Genomic DNA, 5531 nt, shown 5'->3' on the forward strand with positions numbered 1-5531 from the left:
ATAGTGAACACTAACTTAATCTAAACTAATTTCTCTACTGTTGATTTCTTTCCATTTAAAGTGCTATTAGTGATTACCGCCAAACTATCCTCATTTATGTACATTATCTGCTATTTTACATTTGTTCTGATACTTCCCAGAAGGGATGATCAGAAGGAAAGAAACAGCTTACAAGACTAAACATTGCAGCATTAGCAGATATGCTGAGAAACTCAGGCATGGTTGGAAAACCATTTGGAAGAGTGAAAGAAAAATGTAGTGGTGACAAAACCACAAATGCTTAGCTTCAATAGTAAAGAAGTCTGACTAAGAACAGAGATCAAGGACAGAGTAAACATTTTTCACTACAGATTCAGTAATTTCATTTCTGGATTTTGTAGGACACTAGAGAGTCCTAATAATTGGCTTAGTTGTTCCCTTAGAACACTTAGTTGGGCAGACCTTGTGTCATAAATTTAGGTTTGAGGACATGCTGGTTGGCATGGCTCTGGCTCGGTAATGGCAAAACCAGCCCCACATTCTGTAAAATGGCAATGGAAACACTATCTCAAACTATGCAGAGTTTTCAATTTGGTGAAATTGCTCACATGCAGGGAAAAACGGTTCCACATATTTCTTGGGGAGAGACAAGGATATTCATGATGATTGTATGTCATACAAATAATACAGTATGGGGTATGTGTGTGTGTGTTTTCAGACAATTTGATCCATTGCTCACTTATTCCAAAAAATGAAAAGGTCAGAATGTAGATCATGTGAGAGAATAAATATGACAACAGCATAAAAGGAATAAAAGTAAGGTTTTTTAAATGGGAAAATTTATACATCCTTAAAAAATGCCTTTAAACTGTTTTCATCTCTGTGTCTGTTTCTCTCACTGGAAATAGGGAATGAGAGTAAACATTGAAAATCATCAGGAAAACACCATGAATGATAACGCATATGATAAATGAAAGTTGAATTAAGAAGCATGGAATAACTGAAAGTATTTTGCAAGAGGTCTATCGATAATTAAAACCACACCCTTTAAGATGATTCCTATTTTAGTTTTGCTGACTCCAAAGCACAAATTTGATGTATTTATTTTTCTTATATTACTTGATCCTGCACTCAGAAACTTCAGCAAAGAATGAAAACCAGATTTAGGTTTTCTCCAAAAAGGAAACATGTTTCTAAGAGAGAAATGGGCTCCAGAAAAAGGCATGAGCAACAGCAGCACACATCAATTCAGTCAATGAAAAAACATACTAAAAACACCCAAAGCACACACAACACATGCAAAATATGTGCTCTCCATCGTGGACACACACAAAGTATTAAAATGTATGACCAAAGAAGTGTCCAGAGATTAAAATGAAGGTAACAGTGAATTGGTAATATGATTGAAAAGATTTTGAGGAAAATTGCAATACCGAATAGAAGACTGTATTGGAAAAAATGTTATTCTCTGAATGTGTTTAGGAATTTGCTTTATGTGTCTTGCTTTATCAAAATTGGTGATGTCTTGTCAAGAAATAATAAAGGGTTATCAGAAATCACAGCTTCACTCAGTTCACTGTAGGGCAATGGTGTCAAAACATAGAATAGTGGTGTCAATCACCCTGATTCTATGGTAGCTATGAAAAATTGGTCCCTGCAAGGGTTACTAGCATGTCCTTCAGCCTTGTCAACTGTAGTAATCAATAATTTTTATTTATCTTTTATTTTTTCTCCTGACTGCCAACTGTTCATATATAATTGAGCTTCTGTAATTGTGAAGTAAATTCACTTGTCTTCCACTTCAGTTTTTTCTGAAAATCCTGTATCCACTCTGTGCCCATCATGTCCCCTGGATCAACTTTCTCAAATGCCATCTTTAGCTTACTTTTGCTTCCACAGTTTCTGTTTTCAGCACTGTTCACTGACACACCACCACTTTTTGTTTGTCAACTTGTCGATTAAGAAGATATATATATATGATTCCAAAATCTAATAACTGGGTTGGCTCAAGATAAGGACTTTAAAAGGAGTCCAGAGAGTAAACGTCAAAGCAGCCAGAGTTTGAAACCATAACAATGCAGCTCTGTCCCCTTTATCTAGACATATCATGCCCAGGCCCGCGACTCTTGGTATTTAATGCTCTGTGTCAGTGGGGACTAGCTGCCCTTTTGTACTTTGTTCCATGATGCTCTTGCAGATGGCTTGGATAATTGAACTTCTGTCTTTTGCTTCTAGATCCCTAGTAGTTTATTTATGTATTGTGAAGCTGCATAAATATCTCAAAGTGAATTCACAAGAAGCCAGGGGTCACTCTTAGTGTTCCTCAGTCTAAAAAGTTATCTTTTTAAGGTGTACTTGGAGAGGCATCATCGTTTGTCTTCATTAGTCAATTAACACATTGGCAAAATTTTGGTACTGCACTGAGAATCATAGCCCTCAAAAGTGGAAGCAAAACCAAAATGAGGTGGTTTGGAACTACTGTGTGAAGAATACACTGATGCCAGAGGCCAGGTGGGGCGCAGCCAAGAGGACCTGAGCATTGTGGAGGCCGTAGGAGTCACTTGCCCACCTCTAGCTCTTTTGCTTGCTGGTCCAAACCCTGCCCACCCCAGACATACTCTCTGCTCTCACCAGGCTGGTGGGCTGGTGGGCTGGCAGCACTCTCTGCCACAGCTTCAGCACCCCTGGCCCCAGAACACTGCTAAAGTAGGTGTGCTCAGGGCTTCTGGAGGAATTGGGCAGCCCCTTTTCACTTCTCCTGAAGAACAGCCCTTTGGTGAGCCGCCTGACCCTCTACAATATTGCTCATATACCCGGAGTGGCTGCAGATCTGAGCCACATAGAGACCAGAGTGACTGTGAAAGGCGACCTCAGGCCTGAGACGCTGCCAGACGGCCTGAAAGGTTGTGATTTGGTGGTTATCCCAGCCAGAGGGAGTCGCGACAAAACCAGGCATGACCTGGGATAATCTGTTCAACACCAATGCCGCAATTGTGGCCACCCTGAGTGTTGCCTGTGCCCAGCACTGCCCTGAGGCCGTGATCTGCATCATTTCAAATCCAGATGACTCCACCATCCCGATCACATCAGAAGTTTTCAAGAAACATGGAGTGTACCACCCCAGTAAGACCTTTGGGGTGACAACCCTGTATGTTGTCAGAGCCAACACTTTTGTTGCAGAAATAAACAGTTTGGATCCAGCTGGAGTCAATGTTCCTGTCTTTGGAAGCCATGCTGGGAAGACCATCATCCCCCTGATCTCTCAGTGCACTCCCAAGGTGGACTTTCCTCAGGATCAGCTGACAACCTTTACTGGGCAAATCCAGGAGGCCAGCATGGAGGTGGTCAAGGCTAAAGCTGGAGCAGGTTCTGCCACCCTGTCCATGTCTTTTCCCTGGTGGGTGCAATCAACAGAAAGAAAGGAGTTGTCTATTGTTCCTTTGTTAAGTCCCAGAAACGTACTGTCCCTATTTCTCCGCACCATTGCTACTGGGGGAAAAGGGCATTGAGAAGAATCTAAGCACTGGCAAAATTGCCCCTTTCAATGAGAAGATGATAGATAGTTGAAGTCATTCCTGAGCTGAAAGCCTCAATCAAGAAAGGAAAAGAGCCCGACTGGTGTGGCTCAGTGATTGAGCGTTGACCTAGGATCCAGGTGATCGGGGTTCGATTCCCCGTCAGGGCTCATGCCCGGGTTGCGGGCTCGATTCTCAGTCGAGGGCCTACAGGGGGCACCCGATCAATGACTCTCTCATCATTGATGTTTCTCTCTCTCTCCTTCTCCTTTCCTCTCTCTGAAATCAATAAAGATATATTAAAAAAAAAAAAAAAGAAAAAGAAAGGAAAAGAGTTTGGAAAGAACATGAAATGAGAAAGTGGTTAGTGAGCAATCCAGTTCCTTAACTTATTAATGCATTTTCATTTGCTTTGATGATGAATATTGTATTAACATTACCACCTCTTCCCAATTGTAGGTCAATCTACTGGTGCCTCAATAAAAGCAGGCTTTGATTTTCTTTAAAAAAAAAAAAAAATGAAAGAAGACAACACTGATGTCAGTTAAGGTAGAAAATGCTGACTAATCATTGATAATGGGACCAAAATCGGTGGCAACTTTAGCCTGACGATAAGTGGACATGAAAGAAACACCATTGTCTTGGTCACCACATAATGTGTTGAAGAGTAAGGAAGAAAGTTGAGACTTTTAAAATCTCTTAACAGCTGCTTTGATATAGCTACTTTCAGTACAGGTGAGTCCTGAGACACCTGAGAAGATGATATAGATCTACTTCCTAAACTTTGACTTGTACATGAATCATTATGGATCTATTGAACTAAAGATTGTGATTCAGTAGGTCTGGGGAGAGGCCAGGGATCTGCATTTCTAGTGAACTCCCAGAGGAATCCAGTACTGCTAGCATCCCTGGACCACACTTTGTGTAGCAAGGATTGAGAGCACCAGGCATGGAATCTACTGAATGAGCAGATGGGGAGAGGAGGGAAGGATGGGACTGACAGAGAGAGAATAGGGGACAAATGCAGGTTCTGACGAGGCAAGCAAGACCTGGAAGGCTTTACTCTTCATACTGCAGGACCCCTTCCTCATGACTTCTCAAAGTACTTAGAAAGTTTGGTAATTCAAAACTATATAGTGCTATTTGATGTTTTTCCTGGAAATTGGTGAAGGGGCTGACATTTGCACCTAAGTTGGTTAGGAGTAAAATTGAGCATTTGACCTGTTGTAGAACCACTTAAAGAAAAGAAGAAGCAAAGATTTGGGAAAGGATTTTAGACTCTGAGGAATCATGGAATTAGATTCAAAGTTTACCTAAATCTCCCAGGGACCAGAAGGCCCTCGCTGACATCTGGATTATAATAATATAATAATTATAATTAGTGCTTACCATATGCCAGACATTACACATTATATAAATTACCTCATTAATCTTCACAACTTGAAGATGTAGGTATCACCCCACTTTAGAAAGGAGGGAACTGAGGTTAATGGCATGCCCAGATCTATACAGTCAGTAGGTTCCAGAGTCAGTAGGTACCTTAACCTTAGTCTGGCCGAATCAAAAGGAATTCCTAGTCTTGTTTACCAAAGAGCCTTTAGCAGCAAAACTTTCTCAAGTAATAAACCAGACAAAACCAAGTATAACTTATGTCAAGATCTTCATGATGATTTTCTTTTAACATCTCCTAAGATTTTTAAGTTCCCTAGATTGACTTCTACAAAGGACATTTTAATTTGTGGGCAGATACAATCCTCTTTTGTTCACATTTATAGAATTATTGTGATCTCTGGGGAATTAACCGGGAATGACAAAGAACACTGATCTTCATATCATTCTGATATTTCCGCCTATATTTGTTTGGACCTAAATTAGCTGACATTTGAATTTTGACAGACTGCTGACAAATCATACAGTACTACTGACTCACTTTACAGACAAATTTTAAAAGGTGAAATCTAGAGGTGAGCGCTACACTGAAATACAATTCCTAAGAGGATCATTTTTCCACTAGCCTCAGTCCCCTAGCATTGCTGA

The 5531-nt window shown here is 40.6% G+C and overlaps 1 pseudogene across 1 annotated transcript; it reads left to right on the plus strand.

Moving 5' to 3' along the window:
• Positions 1–670: 670 nt before the first annotated feature.
• Positions 671–3622, plus strand: LOC308551056 (malate dehydrogenase, mitochondrial pseudogene; annotated as a pseudogene). Its single transcript has 2 exons — positions 671–675; positions 2614–3622. The product of its transcript is annotated as a malate dehydrogenase, mitochondrial pseudogene (transcript).
• The last annotated feature ends 1909 nt before the right edge of the window (positions 3623–5531 follow it).

This window comes from Miniopterus schreibersii (genome assembly GCF_964146895.1).
Source record: "Miniopterus schreibersii genome assembly, chromosome: X".
Classification (NCBI taxonomy): Eukaryota; Metazoa; Chordata; class Mammalia; order Chiroptera; family Miniopteridae; genus Miniopterus; species Miniopterus schreibersii.